Here is a 22,604-nt window from a genome sequence, read left to right as displayed (position 1 = left end):
GAATATGTGGTATTTTAATAATGTTTTGGTCACTTACAATGGAAATAAATATTTTTATATCTACTTAGAGCCTAAGTATCTTTTCACTATTCTTCTGATCCTTTATGGCTCATAATGGAACATTTAAAAAATGTATTATTTTCTATTAACAAACGTTTTAAAAAACAGGCAATAACATTAAAATGTTTGAAAATAAGGACATGTTTGTTTAGGGGTACAAAGTTTATTTTCTACTTGCTTTATTTCCAAAGTCAAAGTCATCATATTGAAATTCTTTCTATATGTTACAAATTTAACATACATTGTTTATGTAGCTGCAGATATTTTTGCAACCTTATATCATCCAAATTAAAGTAAGTTGAATTAACGTTGTTGCCCAAAGACACATAGGTACATAATATTTGTTTGTGTATTCATTATGGAAATTAAATGCAGACTCTTGAATTTTGAAAGCCGGTAAAAACTATATTTGACCTAGTACCTGATAGTCCTGAGGAATGAATGAGTGCCATGGAAAATTAAAAATGAGTAATCAATGAAGGAATCACTTACCAGCATACCGATCAAATTCTTAGACATTGTGTATTGAAGATATAAGTACAAAGTTTCATATTATCAGTCAGTAAACAAGATGGGTTTATTTTGATATAGATAGATAGAATAAAAACAGCATTCCACAGGATCTCCAGCATCTGAAATCCAGAAGAATATTGAAATAATGATAAGTTTATAAGCCTGAAATCCCCGGGCAGCTTGGAAGCATCAATGGAGGACACACACGTACTAAGATAACACAACTCCGCAGGGATTGGGTTCAGTTTTATTATGGATAAGGCATCAGTCAACACTCCCTATACCATCTTACCATTTTGCTCAAAAATTTTGCAAAGAGCAAGTCAGCATCCCCAGCTCCTCTAGGTTAGCAGCACAGCCCGTGTTTGACAGGCAGCACGGAGACTGAAATCTCACCTTCACCTTCCACCCACAACTCGTTTAAATAAAGAAGCATTTTAAAACAATTCCTTTGAGACTCTTACCCAGCTTTTTAACTTGGTGTTCCCACAATCATGGAGAGCTCTAAGAACGTGGCATGATTTGGGGGTACAGAACCCACTGAAGAGCAAGGAAGAAAGGTCCCAGTCGCCAAATTAATAGAACATATAAAACTGACGCTGGTGATTCTCTTTAATAAAAACTCTGAAATATGGTAAAGGATGTGAAGGCTTTTATTCAGTGGTCTCAGACTCTTCCTCTGCTCTCTCTTTCCCACTTTCCCACTCACATCCCTCTCCTTGGGCAGATTTGCTTGTAATTTCATATCCCAACTTCACCCCAGTTCTAACTCCAACCCGACCCATAATTTTCACTAGCCCATTAACAATTAACATCCTTCCACAAAGTAACTTATTTTAAAAGAAAATTCCAGAAAGAGAAAACACTTGTCAATAATATCTTAAACATTGGAATTTCAAGCAAAAATTTTTGCAGGGATTTTTAAGAAGGCAAAACTATCTTCAAAGTTCTCCAAGCTTGGAGTTCTTTTTTTTTTTTTTTTTTTTTTTAACATTTTTCCTTTCTTTTTTTCCTCTTTCTTTAGGGTAACAAGAAAGCAAGGTGTAAAATGGTGTTAGGATGGAATTTTGGAGAAAAGAATATGTAAATTCTTCCATAGAGCAGCCACAGCCCTCAAACTGTAACCACAGGAAATGATCCCAGGGGGCGGTTTGGGTGAGAAAGGTTGACAAAGGGAATCATTAAGTAGTGAGATCAATTAGAAAATCACTCAGGGTGCCAAAAATTGCGATATCACGTATGCTCTGGGGCAGGATGAGATAACACTAATTTGAGAGATAATAATAAGGCAAAATAAAAAAGGTTTGATGATCCACTAAGAGGCAGCCAGCAGACACATAAGCTCTAGGGCCAATCAAGTCTTCACTCACCTCTCTTAACTTCTCACAAAGAGTGTATTTGTTTTCTTTCCTGCATAACAAATGACCACAAAACTAGCGTTTTAAAACCACACCCATTTATCATCTCACAGCTTCTGTAAGTTAGAAGTCCAGGCACAGCGTGCACAGTCTGGGTTCTCTGCTCCTCGTTCCCAAGGCAGAAGTCAAGGTTCCAGCTGGGTGGGGTTCTCATATGGACATTCAACCAGGGAAAGACCTGCTTCCACGATCCCTTAGGTTGCTGAATGAGGTTTTTCCCTGAAGCTGCAGAATTCATGGGCTTCTCTTCTTCGGGCTGATGGGAAAATCTCTTGCTCCAGTCTGTGAAAGAGAGAGTCTTAGTGTCATACAGCATAACACAACTGTGGAAGTGTCTCTCCCATCACCTTCGCCACAGTGTAAACTAATCCAGGGGCTGCGATCCCATCATCTTTGCCATGTTCCGCTGTCGAGAAGCAAGTCACAAGTCCACACACAAGAGAGGGGCTTGTACGCGCTGTGGGTCATTGTTGGTCACCTTAGACCTCTGCCTGCTACAAAGGCTGTGTCACTCTTGAGAGGAAGACCCTCATGGCCACCCTGGAGGAGGAAGACGAATAATTTCATGGGTCAGTGCTATGGGCTGAATGTGCTTCCCCCCAAATTCAGATGTTGAGGTAGGAACACCCAGCAGCTCAGAATGTGGCTGTATTTTGAATTAGGGCCTTTGAAGAGGTAATTTGGTTAAACTGAGGTCATTAGGGTGGGCTCTAATCCAATATGACTGTTCTCGTAAGAAGAGGAAATGTGGACACAGACATTTACAGACAGAAGACCATATAGTGACACAGCGAGAAGACGGCCATCCACAAGCCAAGGAGAGGGGCCTCAGAAGAGACCTAGGCCAACCACACCTTGATTTTGGACTTCCCACCTGCAGAATTTTAAGAAAATCACTGTCTGCAGTCTGAGCCATCCGGTCTGTGGTGCTTTATTACGGCGGCTCGAGCTGCTTAGTACGCTCCGTCTCCAGTGCACTGATTTTCTGATATTTCATAGGAAGGCAGTTTGCCTGGTGGCAAGCTCATGTGTAATGTGGGCACTACAGGACATCGCTGCTGACCTCCATACTGAGTGTGGTCCGCCTCTCTCTCTCTCAATTTTCTCCTAGAGAGAGATTAACATATTTAATAATATACAACTTTCTGAGTATGTGGAAAGAACTGTACCTTTAGAGCCTTTTTAGGGAACAAATGTGCAACATGATCATTTAAAATGAACATAAACTTGACCCATTAATTATTCACTGTATATTTATTAAGTGCTTAAATCGCTAGGCTGTTTTTGGCGCTTGGGATCCATCAGTAAACACAACAGATAACAGTTCCTGTTGTAACAGATCTTACAGTCCAGTAGGAGGAGAGACATGAAGATATAACAAACAAGTAAATTATAAAGCGCAGTCATCCCACATAATGGTGTTATGGTCAATGACAGACCACATATACGACAGTGGTCCCGTAAGATTTGTACCATCGAGCCTGGGTGTGCAGTAGGCTGTACCACAAACGGTAGGTTTGTGTAAGTACACTTTAGGATGTTTGCACAATGATGAAATCACCCAAGGATGCATTTCTTACAACATATCCCTATTGTTAAGTGACACAAGATTGTATATGGCTAGAAGGTGACAAGCACTGTGTAAACATTTTTTTAAAAATACAAAACAATTGAGGAATGAGGAGCAGGAGTGTAGATTGAAGAGCCAGAAATTTTTCATGTGGTCAGTTAGAGTAGGACTAAGACCTTGGCATTTGAAAATAGACTTAGAGAGGGCAGGAAGTGACCTTGCATAATTTCACAGAAACAGAATCTTTGCAGAAGAAAGAGCTAAAACAAAGGCCCTGTGGCCTGACCTGATGGAGAAACAGCAAGAAAGTTGCTGTGGAGGAAGTGGAGGGGTGAATCCTCTGTTGATGAATCCTCCTGAGCAGAGTGGTCCGACTTCCCAAGATTTCGAGCAGAGGGTGATGTCTTGACCATTGGATTGAGGCTGGATTGCAGGGGAGCAAGGGTGGAATCCGAGGGCCATCAGGGGCTATGCCATGCTCTAGGCCAGAGGGTGGTGCTGGGAGAGCTGGAAGCAGTGCAGGTGTTCAGAAGGAATAGAGTCTGGATATAGTTTAAGCAACAGACTAACATTTTTCTCCAAATTTACTCTACAAACAGACTTGAAAACTGAATGAAGATGTCGGTAAAAAGATATGCACTACATGACATTTAGTGACAGAAAATAACTGGAAATAGCCTACCAAAAGGTGTCTAAAAAAATCTGCTAGATCAATAAACTAAAAGTCAACAGTCATTAAAAGATAAAGTTGGTCTGTGAGTATTAAAGTGAAAAGATGCACAAGACATCTTCATAAATAAAAATTTCAGAACAGTTGCATCCTATGATTTGTCTAAAAGCAAAAAGGACTGTATAAAATATAGAAGATTGTATGTGGTTAGAAATTTCTTAAACTAATTAACGTGTGGGAATAGAATTAAATTTAGTAAATGAAGAAAGGATTTTGCTTTTTATTTTTATTTCCTTTGCTTCAGTTTGACTTCTATAAATTACTATGTTAATTTGTTAATAATATTATTACATATCCTATTTTTTGAAGGAACAAGTTATACTTAAATATTCTCCCAGCATGAGGATCTTTGACCTTACCTTACAAAGTAACTCTTAGTGGGGAGAGGAGGCCAAGAGCATCCTAAAAATGAGTATTGATTTCAGCGAACACGACCTTTAATAGCATCATGGAAAATGAATGTGCTGTGATGTTAACAACAGTAAGTGGGGGCTGGACCCACGGCTTAGTGGTTAAGTTCATGTGCTCTGCTTCAGTGGCCTGGGGTTCTCCAGTTCGGATCCTGGGCATGGACCCACACATCGCTCACCCGGCCATGCTGTGGTGGCATCCCAAATGGAAGAGCTAGAATGACTTACAACTAGGATACCCAACTAGGTACTGGGGCTTTGGGGAGAAAAAGGAAAAAAGAGGAAGATTGGCAACAGATGTTAGCTCAGGACCAGTCTTCCTCACCAAAAAAGGCATACCTTTAAAAAAGAAACACTGGAGAGTGCACTGTGGACAACCGTCAGGAGCAGAAGTGAGCTAAAACAGGTCAGTCGGCACTTGGTTGTGCCTGTTCTGAACGTACAGAAGCCAAAGTGCTACCACGTGCGCTGAGTAGAGCACCTTTTGGTTGCACAGTTGTGCAGTGGCTGCCTATTAGAGCTATCAAGAATAAAACTATTTAAAAAATCAAATACTTAACAGAAATTTCCCTCATGAGGGGCTGCTGAGCCGCCACTTTCTTTTTTCCTAGGCTAACTCTCGCTTTCCCATTGGTTCCAGACTTAGGCTTCCTCTTTCAGGCCGGCGGTCCACACCCGCCTTCTTTTATATTTCCAAGCTACTGCTTTCCTCCTCCATAAAGTTTGTCCAGAAGGTTCTGGAAGACACAGCTTCCCTGAGGCCCACAGCAGTCCCCTTTCTGGGTGATTTCATAGAAACACGTGGGTGCTGCTCCTCAGCCTCGGTTTTGCTTTTGTTTGTGTTTCTGTCACTGATCTGGCACCCTTGTAACTTCTTGGTGACTGCAGCCCTGCGGTCTGCCTGTTCAGCCAGATACCAGTTCTAACAAAGTCCATTAATGTGACTATCTGTTTCTAGTTACTCTGAACAATAAACACTAAAAAGATGCTACAAAGGAAGTAAAAAGTCAGCCACTGATATTTGAATGAAATCCATTTGAGCTGTTGTATTAGTTTGCTGGTGTATTAGATTGTCATTTTAAAGGACCACAGACGTTTCTCCTCACAGTTTTGAGGGCTGGACGCTGAGGTGAATGGGTCAGAGGACTGGCTTGTTCTCAGGCCCTGAGGGAAGCATCTGTTTCAGGCCATGCACCTTGTCTTGTGGACGGCTGTCTTCTCCCTGTGTCTTCACATAGTTTTCACCCTGCATGTGTCTGTCCAAATTTCCTCTTCTTATAAGAAGACTGGTCACACGGGATTAGGGCCTACGCGATGACCTCATTTTGACTTAATTACCTCTTGAAAGACCCCGTCTCCAAATACAGTCACTTTCTGAGGTAACTGAGGGTTAGGACTTCAACATATGAATTTTGGGATGGACACAATTCAGCCCATAACACCTCGGTTCTACCTTCCGCATCAAATTTGCTACCTCAAAACAGAAATGACGTATTAAAGGGAAAGTTTGAAGTGATCTGAGGAAGTAAATTTAAGCTCAGTTTCAGGGGAGAGATACTCTTACCTGATGATCAGAGTTGTGGTACCCAGATACACTCGAGCAGTGAAGCTGTGTTGCTAAAGCATCAATCAATTCAATAATTAATATGAGCTAGCTGAACACATGCTCTCTTGACTTCAGTAATGGCGTCCTCTCTTAGAATATGTGGTGCTTTGGGAAAGTGTTGTTCTTTAGGGATCAGGTGGGTAAACAACATAAGATGTAAGGTACCAGCAGAAAATGCTCAATTGCAGGAATGCATTTTTTCTTCTACTTTCACCCATTCATGATCTCAAATGTTGTATTTATTATTTTATTCTTTCAGTTCAGACTCAATTTGTACCTTGCCTCCTTTCCAAAAATCGGCCATCAATTCCTTCTCAGTCTATATGCAATTCTTATCAAGTCTTTGATAATCTATCAAATTATCATTTTAAGGAAGTTGTATGTTCTCCTACAATCTTTGCCCTTGCTCCCATTATGCACATTGATAGACATGGCAGAGATGAGTTGTACTAGTTTCCTATTGCTGCTGTAACAAATTTTCATAAACTTTGTGATTGAATATAACAAATAATTATTTTCTGACAGTTCCCCAAGTCAGCAGTCCAAAATGCATCTCACTGGTCTAAAATCAAGGCTTCAGCAGATGTTTCCTCTGCAATTTGTAGGGGGAGAACCCATGCCCTTGCCTTGCCCAGCTTCTAGAAGCTCTCTGGCTCTCCTTCCACCCTCAGAACCAGCAGTGGCCTGTTGAGTCTCATGCTGCGTCACTCTGACATTGACTCGCTCACCTCCCTCTTGAGAATCCATTGGACCAACTAAGTGATTACCCAGATAATTCAGGATAATATCTCCATCTCAAAGTCAGCTGATTAGCAGAATTAATTCCATCTGCTGCCTCCCATATTCCTCATCATGTAAAGTTACATATTCAAGGTTCTGGGAATTAGCATGTGGACATCTCTGGGAATAGAGATGGAGGTCATTCTGCCCACTGCACGCTGTGGACAAAGGACTGTCTGATTACAAATCCCAGATAGAGACGTGTCAAACACAGTAAGTAAAAAGTCATTGTTATAATTATATTGTGAGGTGGACCAGTACTAGGTAATGAAGATCTGACAAGGTGATCAGAACTTGATGAGATGGTCAGGATCAAGTCATCACCGTTTCCTTCTGGCCACATGGCTATGTAAAACAGGGGAGGCAGCGTTTAGACTGACTGATAAAGCTTATAAGAAATCAAAGATGGTCTGAATTCTGAGCAAATGCTTCACTGCAGACAAACGTGTAGAACAATAAATACCAGAAGAATCTACAAATAGCAACTGCTAAATATAGGGCAGTTTTTGCAAGACAGAATCTAGAAGGTCTGTTCACAGATGCTACAGCAATGCTGACAAAGGCAGAAAGCACATCAGCAGACCCAGCCTCACTATTCAGCATGGTGTTCCCCACACTCCACACGCAGAACTGGTGCTTGGCAGTCAGGAATACTGGGTGCCTGGTGGCTGCCAATCAAGTCTGGGTTCCTGGTGTTCATAGAGTGACTGGACGTCCTGAGGCGCAACTTTCCATCTCTCAATTCTGTGTTCATAGTCTGTTTGCCAAAACTTCTGCTTTTATCCAAATGCCATAGTTCTGGGCTTTTGCTGACTCTACAACCATCATCAACTCCTTGTGCAGTCTTGCCACAAAGAAACTGATTCTCCAGAGAACAATCGTCCAGATGACATCTACAACCATAAAATTCAACGGAGGATAGAATTTCAGAATGGTTTGCAAAAGAAATTCTATAAATCGTTTGCTTTACATATTCTTCTTTAAAGATACTGATATCATATAAGAGCCTCTCTATTTTTTGTTTAAAAAATCACTGAATTCCCTCCTAAAGTATTTTTTAATTCAGCATATAACTTTCATAGTGGATTACGAAAAGTTTAAAGTATGCATAAAAGTAAAAATGTAAAACCAATATAAGTTGAAAAGAATTGTTAAACGTCAGGAAAAAACAAATAAAGAAAACTTTTTTACAGCATTTTTAAAACACTCTTTTTATCCTAGCAGTTGGTGAATTCTTGCTTATTCAATCTACAGAAGAAAATTCTATTTTTTGCTTGAAAAGTGTGAGAAATTCTAGCCTGAAAAGGTACTTGTCATGAAGTTACATACAAATGAAAATACAAGCTAAGAATAACAGTACCATCTGAGCCGTAATTATAGTGCAGTCTTATAATCTGAATCTACAGGAACTTTCTAGAAATAATTACTTTTTAAAAAAGTGAAAACTACTTTTAATACTTTAAAACTAGCCTAAATCTTAAGGAATATTAAGATGCCACCTCTTTTAAAGTTACTTTTTCTAAAGTTGTTTTGTTTCAGATTAGTGAGCAAGAGTTGAGCCAAATTGAGCAACAATTTATAGTAGTATCTGAATTACAAATATAAAGTTAATTTTAAAGGCATCTGAAACATTTAAAATTCTAAACTTACCAGTAACTTGGGTAGCTGGCAAAGCCTCTAACATACAGATAGAAAATTTTGATATATTAATGCTTAAATCCTTTTTCACCAACCAAATAGCTATATGGTGAATAATTAATATCAATAATAAGAAAATTAATAATAGCTCCTATGTATTGAATACATAATAAATGCATACATTTCAGACACTCTCCTAGGCACTTAAAATATATTGCCTAATTGAAATCTCAAAATAATTATATGAGGTAGGTATTTTGTTTTGCAAATTAGAAAACAAATTCAGAAAGATTAAACATTACTTAAACTTATTTCGGTTTTGAACTTTAAAAATTACTGTTTTAAGACTTTCTATTTATGTTATAGAAAAGGTTTTCTTTGCCTGAGAGAGATGGTGTGAAGAAGAAAATGTCAAAATTTTGGGGGGCCGGCCCAGTGGCATAGTGGTTAAGTTTGCATGCTCCGCTTCAGAGGCCTGGGGCTCTCCAGTTCAGATCCTGGGTGTGGACCTAGTACTGCTCATCAAGCCATGCTGTGGTGGCATCCCACATACAAATAGAGGGAGATGGGCACAGATGTTAACTCAGCAACAATCTTCCTCAGCAAAAAGAAAAGATTGGCAATAGATGTTAGCTCAGGGCCAATCTTCCTCACAAAAAAAACGAAAGAAAAGAAAAATTGGCCTTGGGTAGAAATTTCTTTAGAGAAGAAAATTAAAAGACTCAACAAAAGATAACTTTGAATGTAAAGTTTGAGATGAACTCAGCTAGTGTTGATCTCACAGAATCCAGCTCAGTTCTTGCTCTGTTTCCAGATCCTTTGTATTCAGTCTGAACCTCTGTCTTCTGAGCTGTAAATGGAACAACACAGATGGTTCCCGCACTTCACCTAGGCAGTGTTTCTAACTTTCTCCGAACCAATTCCAACTGCCTATGGACCTTTGATTTTCAGAGCCTCTGGTCAACCCAAGAAGTAAGAGTCTTGGATAGAGCTATATAAACAGGTCAGCAGATATGGGCAATTGTAAGGTTACCAAAAATTGAAGCCTCTTGTTAATTTCCCAAATTGGAACAGGCAACTAATAATAGTTAACACAAATATATACTCTTAGGAGAATGCTTCTTATAATTATTGTGTCATAATTCTCACCAATTTCAGGTATATTGACTTAATTGGTATATGCAATTGTTGCATTCATTTGCATAGTTTATTCATATCGTTTAACTATTTTCACCTCACCAATGTATTTAGCATCCTATGATTGCTTTGTGTTAATCATATTTCCCTCGGCAGTATTGAGTTTACTATTTCCATCTTAAAGGAGAGCTACCCAGGTGGTGGTTAGTAACTTAAAGGCTCAACTAGGGGGCCACCCCATGGCCGAGTGGTTAAGTTTGTGTGCTCCACTTTGGTGGCCCGGGGTTTCCCTGGTTGGGATCCTGGGCACGGACATGGCACTGCTCGTCAGGCCATGCTGAGGCGGCATCCCACATAGCACAACCAGAGGCACTCACAACCAGAATATACAACTATGTACTGAGGAGCTTTGGGGAGAAGAAGAAGAAAAAAAAAGATTAGCAATGGATGCTAGCTCAGGTGCCAATCTTTAAAAAAAATATTTTTTAAGTTTTAAAAAAAGCCTGAACTAGCATAGGATCATACAGCTTCTGCTCCTATGCAAAAGCATTCAAATTACCTACACTGCACCTTTCCATATTCAGTTTAACTCAATATTTCATTCATTGCTTCAATGAAACATTTACAATCTAACCACATGAGATATGTTAAAACTTCGGAGGTCTGGATGTCACACCCCAGGGGTTCTCCACGCCGGCTGCACGTCGATCACCTGGGAACCACTTAAAAGCACTGCCTGCCCCGCCTGCTCCCAGAGCAGCGGACTCAGAGCCTCTGGTCCCGCACAGGCGTCTTCACAATGCTCACAGTTGGTTCTAAGAACATTGAGATTTGAGCACTGTAAACTTCATGAATTAAATTTACATAGAATAGGGATTAGGCTTTTCTTTTAAATTAGTTCCACCATATTATCTCTTGTACATTACAGTTTGTGAACCAAGTCTCTAAATAATGCCTAATTTAGTTTTTCTGTTCATGTATTTGATGGATTTTCAAAATCTGGGGAGGACACATAAAAATGACTTCTCTATCCTAACCAAACAATAGTAAATTAATTATTTTTATAAAGTATATCTAGTGTTGTAAATATTCATAAAAATGGGAATATTGCCAACTGATATTCCAAAATACAAGCTTTAACTATTTAAAATATTACCAATTCCATTAAGGGTATATTTGAGGTTTATATAATGCCAATATAACCACAATAGAGCAGACATTCTTGGTTAATACAATAGTGTTAAAAAGTGTATGTTAAGAAATAGTACAATATAGTGGTTTGGTTCTTGATCTCAGGAGCTAGACTGTTCAAATATCACCTTTGACTATTACGCATGGGAATTTAGCCAGGTTACTTCACCAAGAAATGGAGGTAGGCATACTCAGAGGTATTTTTGAGTGTCAAAGAGGATCTTATAGGTAAAAAGATTAGGAACAGTCCCTGGCCCATAATGACTATTACAACCATTTTTCTTCTTGCTATTTCAAAACTAAAAGATACTAATATTGAAAACCAATAAAGTTTCTATGATCACCTTTTCCTCCTTGAACCAAACAGGTGAGTCTGAGTACAAAAGTTGAGGCAGGAGGGGCTGGCCCCGTAGTCGAGTGGTTAAGTTTGCCCGCTCCACTGCAGGCAGCCCAGTGTTTCATTGGTTCGAATCCTGGGTGTGGACATGGCACTGCTCATCAAACCACGCTGAGGCAGCGTCCCACATGCCACAACTAGGAGGACCCACAACGAAGAATATACAACTATGTACCGGGGGCTTTGGGGAGAAAAAGGAAAAAATAAAATCTTTTAAAAAAAAAAGAAGTTGAGACAGGAATGGCTCTACTTACTCTCACTCCTAATGACCTTGGGGACCTTGTGCCTCCTGTTCCCACAACTTTAGGTTACGTGGGTCTAGAAATCGTATTGACAGAGGGATAACACTTTCACCAGGGGAAATAGAAAGAGATCCATGTGCCAAGAGACCGGCAGGAAAGGAAAGGAAATCTATCTGGTAGGGGCAAAGGACGCTACTCGTAGAAAGAGGGAAGGTCCTGTTATGAATGGGGAGGAAACCTGGCTTTTGGACCATCTCCTAGGACCTCTCCTGGTGTTCTCCTCCTTCAGTCTAACAAGTGCGGCAACCTGAGCCTCTGAAAAGCATGGTGACCCAGGGCCAGCAGAGAAGCAGACCACTCAGAGATGAGGGTCTGTTTACTGCACCACCTAAGTCAATTCCATGCTCTTCAAAGGGGACGGGAATCTAGAACGGGGAGTTTAGAAGGTAGACCCGATGTAGTGGCAGGGACTGTATTTTTTCTTTTAACTTCCTCTTATAAGTTTCTCCAGGAAATGGAAACTATCAGAATCCTGGAGCGTTGGAGTGAATTTACTCTATATATGGGATAAACTTGCTTTATGGTACAAGTGGATAAATACCGTGGAAAGAGTGGTCTATTGTGTAGACACTCTTTAAAAGAGGAAATGTGGTTGGTCCCACCAGATATAATGAAATGTAGGTTTTGGGGAGGAAAAGTGGCTGCCCAAGAAACCAGAGTGATGCTTTTTAAATGCGAGGCCCCCTGTAGTGAGGGACAGGAATATTGCTGACACGACTGAAGTGCAATGCCAGCTGTAGAAGAAATCTCCTGACTTATCGAAATCTCCTGGAACAAAGATGGAAAGCAACAGCAAATAAATCTTGGCCCAGACTGGAATATTTGTTATAAATTAAGAGCTATGACTGCATTAATATCTGAACTCTTCATAAGAATCCCAATGAAGAGACACCCTAAAAATTCATGACCTGCAGCAAATACATTCTAAGTATGACTGGGGTATTTGCCATTTATTTGGGGAAACAGTTTAGCGCGTAAGTATACCTTTACAAAGACCCATTTTTAAGCAAAGAGATTGGAGTATAAGTAATATCTGCAAATTTTGTACCAGAAAATTGTATGATTTGTGTCAAGATATGGCTTTATGACTACCTGAACGTGTATGTGGCATTACAATGATTCCACCTCTATGCCCTCAACCCCCAGCGCTGCCCTGCTCCCGTATTTTAACTCATCTACTGAGCCTTCTGTCCGGTGAAGTGTTCCAAGCCTTAGTTTTACATGTCTTTGAACATAAACACTGCATAAGGTGGACTCCGGGTTCATCGACAGTCACAGCATTTTGGCGATTATTTTAATCTTATAAATATTTTTATGAAAGTCTCATCATAAAGACATTTATTTAAATGAATATAATTAGCATAGTGTTTCAGATGCATTAAGCTTAATTTATTCAATTACTCCTTGTGAGAGATCATCATCCAAAAAAACTAACACCAGCACTTTAACTTGCAAAATACATTTGCCTGTTGATTGTACTGAAGTTCGGACTCTGATGCATATTACTAAAATTGATATTACCTAATTTGACTTATTTGTTCTTGCATAGATTAAGCTACCATACGTGTTTTGAAATGTAAAATGCTATGAAATGCAATTTGCAAATTTAGTCATTCTTCTGAATCTGGAAACAGACATCAGGGTACAACAAGTGTTATCACTGGATGAGTGAAAATAACCTGATCATTTGCTTCCAAGCTTGTATGTACTTTTGCTCCCGGGGAGGTTGATCTGCTCCCTGTGGGCATTTCACTAGGCAGTGCTGTCCCATGTGGATAAACGTGACAACAGCTTTCACTGCCTGAGAAGAGATTGATGTCCAAAGGCCAAGAGAATCCTCAAAGGGTAAATTGAAATCACCCACCTTATACTCCAAGGTTCTGTGAACAGTTCTTGTCAGTAAGGCAGTATCCACAACTCTTTCTTTGAAGACACATTAAGTAACTTCAGAATTCCTAAGTGATATTAGTGTCAAAACCAGAAAATCTGGAGTTCAATAGTTATCTACAGCTTTTTTGCCTTTAGCCTGAGGGTATATAGACAAAATAATGTGTTCAGGAGTTAGTAGGATTAGGTTTTTTTCTTTTTTCGTTCCTTCAGTGTGGTTATTTCAGTCATTTGAAATTAGCTAGGCTGACTTGTTTCTTTTTTTAATACCATTTTTTTTGTGATCCTTCTGGATTTTATCTAAGTTTTGATCATGTGAAAAACTATGTTCTAAAAGTCAAAACTAAGCAAGAAGTCATACTCATAAATGTGCCCTTTCTCCATACATTCTGAGCTATGTCAACTATCCATCCATTCTAACCCATCCCCGTTAATAACTAACCTTAGTACTGTCTGGTGTATCTGTCCTGTGTTTGTTTTACACAAGTGAGCAAATATATGTGTATTTTATTTTACTTCTAAAAATATCTAATATACTATACATTCAAACAGATCAGTTCAAACATGTCTTTTATAGGTGAATACTTCTACAATATATGGACATACCAGAGTTTACTCAACCACTATTCGTGTACGGGTGCTTAGGTTGTTTGTAACATTTTGCAATTACAAATAATACTGTGATGATTTTCTATTTTCATATTATTGACAATATCTATTTTCATATTATTGAAGGCACGTTTTCAGGATAAATTCCTAAAATTGGAATGATAGTCAAAATGTAAATACATACATAGTTTTTTTTACATATTCACAAATTCCTCTCCAAGAGGGTTGTGTAAATTTGCATTCCCATCAGCAATAGATGAGAATGTCTGTTTTCTCAAGCCTTGTCAACAGAATAGGTTTTCACATATATACATAAAATGTTTCAGTGTAGGGCTTATGTCATTTCTCCAATTATGATGAGTTGGTACATCTCGTCATATGCTGAAGAACCATTTTTACCTCTTTATTTGTCGTGTCTGTTCTTGCCTTTTCCCCATCTTTCCTATGGTCTTGTAGACCATTTTTTCCTAAAAAATTTAGGAGTTCTTTATATGTCAGCGATACTAGCCCTTCATCTGTGGTATTTATTGCAAATATTTTCTCCAGTAGGTCAGCTATCTTTTGATTTTTGATTATGTTGTTTTCTCATGGAATAGCTTTTAAAATTATCTTTATGTACTCATTTTTATCAATTATTTCTTTTATCACATCTTTATTTTGAGTCACTTTTAGAAACATTTCCCTATATTCAGTGATAAATGAATCCATTCCTGCTTTCTTCTGGAAGTTGAATGCCTCTCTTATCTCTCTCCCTCTCTCTTTATCACTCATTGTTTGTGTGTCTCTGATTACTTGAAATTTACTCTTGGCAGGAGGTGAGGTATGAATCTAATTTTATATTTTCCAAATAGCTAACCAGTTTGCCCCCATGATTTCAGGTGACATCTTTGTCATTTCCCAAATTTTGGTATATACTTGAATCTCTTTCTGGATCTCTCTAGTCCATTCCCTCAATCTCAATATTTTCAAGTCTCAGTGTAAAATACAGAGCTTTCTGTATGGGAAATCCTTTGGTAGCTTATTTTTTCACACTTTTTTTTTCTGGCTTTCTTGCATGCTTATTTTGTGTCATGAAGTTTAATATTAACTTGTCTAAGTTTAAAAACTTTGTATTTTTATCATTATTTTATTGGATTTTTATGTTAAATCAAGGAGGATTAACATTTCTATGAACTTTTTCTTCTTATCCAAGAACCAAGGCTATCTTTCCATTTGCTCAAATCTCACTGTGGATTTTCAGTAGTTTTTAGGTATATTTGCATATAAGTTGTCTTATTTATTTTTACTATGTTAATTCTAAGAAATTTATTTTCTTTTTGGCTGATGTAATAAGTTTTTTTATATTACATCCTTTAACTAGTTATTGATTGTGTATATAAAAGCTATTGATGTCCATATATTAGTTTTATAACATGCTACCTTTTAAAATTATTTTATTATTTTAGTCAGCTTTTGATATTGAGTTTTTAGGATTTAACACGAATTCATAGGCTATATGGACTTTTCTCATGCAAATAGAGGCCATTTATTTCCTGTTTTACAATTCTCATTATTCTAATCGATATTCTTTCTCTCATTGTATTGGCAAATCCTGCAGAAGGTGTTGATTCTTACAGGCAATAGCAGCATCCTGGCCTTGTTCCCATCTTACTGAAAGGGCATTACTATCTGCACATCATGTAAGATGACGGCTGTGAGGGTTAGGATAGATTTAGAATAGATTCTATTAAAATAGATTTAGAAGATATGTCTTATCATGATACACATATATTTCTATTTTCTTGAAGCTTCTTTTGCAGGAATACGACTTAAATTTTGTCAAAAGTTTTCTATCTATGAATACAGAGGATTATACTCATGATTTCCTAATATTAAACAAATCTTACATTCCTTGAATAAATTCTAATTGGTCATGGTACATCATTTTAATAATAGTATTTTAGATTTATTAGCTTACATTTAATTTAATAATTTGCATTGATATTTCATGATTAATATTCTTTTCTCTTTCCAGCACTGTTTTTATTAGGCTTAGTTATCAAGGTAATGCTTCATAAAAATTAGGAAGTGTTCCTTTATGTTCAATACTCTGGAGCAGTTTACGGAACATTGCAACTATTTGGTTTAGGAAGGTTTTGTAGATTTTTCCCTTTGAAACTAATTTGGCCTGACTGATGCCGGTGGGCTTCCTTTACTTTCTCTTCTACTTCTACTGTTGTTGTTGTTTTCTGCAGACATCCGCAAATTTGAGCTTTTTATCTTTAAAGAGGATGGCTTTGGTAAATCCTATTTCCCCAGAAATGCATTTATTTGCAGAAAGTTATGAGAACACTCATAATTTTTCCCTTTTTCTCCTGTTTAAACAACTATTTTCACACTGTTGTTCCTATTTTGTAAATTTGTGTTTTTCCTTGCTTTTTTAAATTTTTTTCCTTGCTTTTTTAAAATCAATTATTGCCACTTAGTAAATTTTTCACACAAAAAGCATAATTATTTTATTTTTCCATGTCATTTATTCCTGTTTTCACCTTTATAAATCCCTCACCTTACTTACTATTGGTTTACTTTTCTAGTTTTTTTTTAACTAGAAATCTAGTTCATTTATTTTATGTTCATTTTTATTAATAAAAGCATTTAGAACTATGACTCTGTGCCCCTGTTTGCTGCTTTAAATGAACCCTATATGTTTTGTCTGTTTCTAAGAATGTCTCAGTTTTCAGCGTGTAGTTCCAGGTTAGTCCAAGAACTGTCTGATGGAAAGTTTTAACAATTCAGGACAAAGTGGCCTTTATGTTGATAAGTTCCAGCTGTCCTTCACTGTGATCCGGCAGTTTTGTCTGGGTCATTTGTGCCTAAGGAACATGGTGCTGTCCCTTTTATGACTTAATAGGTAAAATTTCAGGAAACTCCAGGAGAAGGTGTGTTCTATTTTCATGGTATAATTTTATATATATATATATATATATATATATATCTGTATTATCTATTTTATCAATTATGTCCTTCAGTTATTATATATCTTTAATTATTTCCCCCTACCGTATCTGTCCTATATTATGAATGCTATTAATTTCTGCTATTCATAGTGTTTCTATCTATATCTCCTTGTCTCATGATTTTTTGCTTTATAAGGTGATTGCTGTAATATTTGGTGCATTGAAATTCATAAATGCTATATTTCTTTAGCAAATTTTGTATTTTAGCATTAAAATTGTTTTTTCTCACTTTTAGTGTCTTTTTACTTAAATTCTAATTTTTTTCTTTTTTTGAGAATGACCAGCCCTGAGCTAACATCTGCCACCAATCCTCCTGTTTTTGCTGAGGAAGACTGACCCTGAGCTAACATCCATGCCCATCTTCCTCCACTTTATATGCCGGATGTCTGCCACAACATGGCTCGACAAGCAGTGCGTAGGTCTGCACCCAGGACCTGAACCGGCAAACCCCGGGCCGCCTAAGTGGAGCATGTGAACTTAACTGCTACGCCAAGGGGCAGCCCTTCTAATTTTTTTATTACTGTTGTAACAACCCTGTATTTCCTGTTGTTTCCAATTCTCAGAATACATTTCTCCATACTTTTCTATTTAGTCTTTTAGATTCAATTCTTATAGTTATGTGTCTTACAGTTAGGTTTTGATTTGTTAGCTAAATTTATCTTTTTTCTCTCTTTTATAGGCAAATTAGGTCCATTTAGATTTATTACTATGCACAATACATGTTTTGTTCAATATCGGCTTTGTCATAATATTTTTATAGTATAATTATTAAGTGTATTATGCTATACCTTCTGCATTTATCGATGTGACTTTTTTGCTCTTTTATTTATTGAAATTTCTTTTTGAATTTAGGATGGCTTAATTTTTTGTTCTAGTAATTACCTTTGTATCTGTACCTTTTAAAATACACTTTGTTTCTGTTTCCTAATTTAACCTTTTACAATCCCATTTGTCAATTTAAAATAATATTTAACTACAACCTTTTACCTATTTGGAAATTCATAAGCTTATTCAGTATTTCTCTTTACTCTCTTCTCCTATTTCAACTATATTACTTCTGCTTCATCATAACATATAACACACAAAATATGACGTATTGTACAGCATACAACACAATTTTCTTTACTCTTTCCCCTCCTTGTTGTGGTCTTCAATTACCGTGCATGTTCTTGCTGGAGTCTCACCAGTCATTTCCTGGTTGGATGGAGCGCTGCCTCCACTAGGCTGCTTGAGAAGGACTCGGGGAGAGCATTCCTTGATCACCTGAGTGAAGACGTTGCTTTTTGCTTCGACACTTGGAAGACAGCTAAGCCAGATTTTAATCAGTGATGCAGTCTTTCTGTGAACAAGCCTCATAAAACGCCCCATCACTGGTGAAGTCTGATGTCACTCTAATTCTCTCATCCTTTTTAGTTATTTGCTATTCTGGCCAGGAGTCCCTGAGGAAATTTTCTTTAACTAGGAAGTTTAATAGAATTGCTATGAAATGTCTAAAAACAGATTTCGGCAGGTCAGTTCTCTCTGTGCTTCCTTGGCCCATTCCATATGTAGATCCGGGTTTCTTTGATTTCTAGGAAAAATTTGGGTCCTGGTTTTCAATATTAGTTCTGTTCTTTCAATTTGGTTGCCTTCTTCAGAGAATCCAGTTAAACATATGCTGGATCTTTTTTCCTGTGTTCCGTTTCAAGCATGCTCTCTGACCATTTTTTCTTTATTTCTTTACATCATTTTTTGGGTTGTTTTACTGTTTTCCTTTCATTGCCGTTACTAAGTTTTCTCTCAGGTCTTGTGATAGAAAACTTAGAATTTATTTATCACTTCAGACATTCGTTTGTCTTTTTCTTCCATTTTCTGAGTTCAGTCTGCTCTCATTTTTCTTTTTATGGTTTATCCCTATTTCTGTTTCTATTTTTTGCTAACATCCCTCAAATGCTTGGTGAAGTCTATCTAATTGGCTTAGTTTTACTCTGCAAGTTGAATTGCTTTCTTTCCTACTTTCTGCTTACCTTTTATGGAGTTTTCTATGAGTGAAAATTGCTTGTTCCTTTGCGTTGCTGTGGCTTATGGCTCGGACGGTTTACCAAACGCTCCGCATGCGCACGCCACGGTAGCAAAGCACAGCTCCTTCGTTCCTTCTCAGAAAAACTTGCATTTATTTCTTTTTTTATCAACAGCTTTTATTAGAATTCACATATTTCATAGACCCGGGCATGTTGCACACGGGTGAGCAGTATATGAGAAAAGCAGGTCTGCGCGTGTTTGCATGTGTGTGTGCACGTTGCCCTGTTTCCATCGGGCGCAGGCTCCTGACATCAGTGCAGCGGCGGGCGGGCCGAGGCCCCGCAGACGCAGCTCTGGGCATGTGGGGCGCCCCCGGGCAGCGTTCGCAGGGGCGCTTCTTGCAGCAGGTGGCTTTGCCGTCTTTGCCTGGGCAGCAGCGGGAGCAGGGGCAGGAACCCCCAGAGGGGCAGGAACAGTTGCGTGGGGCCCGTTTTGAGCTGAGATGAGGCGGGAGGTTCAAAGCTACCGAGGAAGATGCCCTGGGGCCGATGGAAGGCGTGGTGCATTTATTTCTTCATACTTTGAAAATAAACAATTGCCCCAAATTTGCAGAGTTCAAACATTTTTTTTGGATTTTGCTTTCTAACGACTTTGCTTGAAGTAGTAGTTATCCTAGTAATGATTCTAGTGGATTTCTTGAAAATTTTCCTTGCACTTTCTGCACATTTTCTTACAACGGCATTTTCATTTGAAATAATTGAGTAGATTAAGAAATATCAATGGATTATTTTTAGTCCAAAAATATGGCCTTTTTGAGGCAGGAGCAGTGGTGTGGCGGGGTGCTGGCCCTTTTAAGTTTTAGATATTCTTCATGATACTTCTTGTTTTTTCTTGTTGCCAAGTTTATCTTTTTTTGGATGAATGAGTGCCCTCCTTTTGACCCTCTGCACCTGCTCGCCCTGAAGAGGTCACCTCCTCTTAATCCTGCAGCTCCTTCCCCGTCCTCTGTCTCTGCCGTGTCCCTGGACCGCTCTTCTCTGCCGTCAAAGGCTTGGGCAGAGGATAAGAGAGAACTCTGCTGAGTCGGGTTTATTATTCTATTTACAGGTGATTGAAATTTGGTCATTATCTTCTAGTTATGCTAAAAGCATGAATTTATGTAGTTTTGTTTACTTGTTTTTTTTTGAGGAAATGGTAAGAGATTTGGGTTTTTTCACCACCATTAGCTTGCTATTCACGATTTCCAGCCGGCAGGTACATTTTTAAGAGATGGTGTTACAGTTCTCTGATAGTAAGTTTTAGATTCCCATTTTCTATAAAAGGAGATATGCTGACTTTATTTTACCACCTTTCTTTCGCCTAAAGGCTACATTCCCCATTGCGTCTCCTTAGTTCCTCCTGTTATATAAGTAATTAGTGCAAAAGCTAGCAGGCTGGCTGAATTTTTAACCCCACAAAGGAGCACAGAGAAGCTGAATACGTACACGTTACATGGTCTCTTCTGCTTTGGCTCCTTAGCTGTTTCTTAACCAGCAGCTTCCCATCACCATCGTGTGTGTGTTCACTTTCAGTGGTGTCTGCCTGTCTACACTAACATCTTCTTTTCAACAGTCAGGTTTCTAAACTGCCAAAGCAATGAAACTCAGCATCTGTGTACACAAATTATATGCAGCTCAGGCATGTGTGATAAAGAGAAAAGGGTAACAGGAAGTGGAATCGAGGTTTATTAAAATATAATTTTATGCCTGATTTGGTTAGAATTGGCCTGATTTCATTCGCACCTCACATCAGCAGCTGCCAATTTAGTGTAATTTGGAACCATAAATTATTGATGACAAAATATAATTAAATTTCTTATGAAATTTAAGGAGCTTTGAAGTTCTTTTACTGTGAAAAAGAGGAAGAAAAACCTTGTGACATACTCAAGGTCATTCTGTAAAAGAAAGATGCTTTTTGTAACACTCTGTGATGGCTTTAGTTTAGGAACAAAATAAAAATTTTAAGGAGATGAAGTGATGTTTCTTTTCTCCTACTCTAGAATTTGACAATATCTCCTGGTGTTTCTCCTCCTCCTCCTCCTCTTTCTTCTTCCTCTTCTATTTCTTTAGCTTCTTATTTGCTAGGGTCCTAACATAAGTCACAAAACAAATATGAGCAGTGTCAGAGGAATTTGATACAGAAGAACAAGACACCTGGAATTAGGTCAGTTAGGTCATTTCAAAGTAATTATGTCTCTTCCTTTTGAGCTACAGGAAGTTTATACTTAACTGGATTATTATAAAAAGAGAGATAGAGTGAGGCAAATCTTCAGCAAAATGATAAACGAATAGGTGGACCGCTATAGAATAAAATAGAAGAAAAAATTGGAAACAATATATAAAATAAAAGAATGAGAATAATATAATTTTGGAGTATTAAACATATTATAACCTCCTTAAAGTTAAACAGTGCCTTTCAGTTATGTTTTATACCCGAGGATGCCAGCAATGAGCTTTTTCACTCGATGAATTCCTGCAGATTTAATTTAGTTACATGGATCGGGTAAAATTACAAATAAAGACAGTGCAATTTAGAACGCAAGACCTGTGATTAAAAATCATCATTTTTGGTTCTTTAAGAGAAGAATGCCCAAGATGAACTAGGTTCCTTAAAGAGAAAATGAAATCATAATTGCATTAGGGAAAAAGTCTATGAATGTTTAAAAAAGATTAGAGCCACTGATTCAAATATAGTTTTATAAAATCATACTCTGTCAGAACCAAAGGAAGCTTGAAAATTATCTAATCCAGTCCCCAGTTTTACCTTTGAATAGATACACAAATCCAAGGAAAGTTTGGAGAAATGAAGAGCATAAAGTAATTTTCCAAAAGGACGCTGCTTGGTCAGCGGGCAGAAGCGGAACACGGTTGTCTTGGGTGAGAGCAGACTAACATGTGAGACCCAGATGTCCTCCAGTCTCTCAGGAGCTTCCAGAATCCTGGGCAAGTTCAGCATGCAATGGAGATATTATTAAAAGTGAAGTTGGCAACTTAATGCAATGTGAATGCCAGAAACCAGAGGCAGAAAGCAAGTCCTTCATGAGAACAGACAAAAAACCAATAATGCCAGGACTGAGTGGCTGATTTTGTCCTGAGTTTGAAACAAATGGGTTCCTGTTATCAGACGTGGCAAGACAAGGTCAATTTCCCTGGGAGGTTGCACTCCAACAATAAAGCTGGGCAAGAAGCCAGTTTTCTACTAATTGATGCTTTTTAAGGTACAATAAAACAGTATGGATTTAAAGAGCCATTGTCCTGTCTGGATCTTGCTCATTTCTAGCAGGGACTCTAAGTTGGGGAGAAGAAAGACTGGTCAAAGGG

General features: G+C 38.1%; 1 long non-coding RNA gene across 1 annotated transcript; it reads right to left on the bottom strand.

Moving 5' to 3' along the window:
* Nucleotides 1-1,535: 1,535 nt before the first annotated feature.
* LOC111769126 (uncharacterized) lies at nt 1,536-22,375 on the bottom strand. Its single transcript, XR_002801912.2, has 3 exons — nt 22,048-22,375; nt 6,266-7,980; nt 1,536-2,531 (listed from the first exon to the last, which is right to left on the bottom strand). It is a non-coding gene; the product is annotated as an uncharacterized lncRNA (long non-coding RNA).
* Between the last annotated feature and the right edge of the window lie 229 nt (nt 22,376-22,604).

This window comes from Equus caballus, chromosome 19 (genome assembly GCF_041296265.1).
Source record: "Equus caballus isolate H_3958 breed thoroughbred chromosome 19, TB-T2T, whole genome shotgun sequence".
NCBI classification, from domain to species: domain Eukaryota; kingdom Metazoa; phylum Chordata; class Mammalia; order Perissodactyla; family Equidae; genus Equus; species Equus caballus.
The sequence above is the reverse complement of the archived record's forward strand: the minus strand, read 5'-3'. Positions and strand labels throughout refer to the sequence as shown.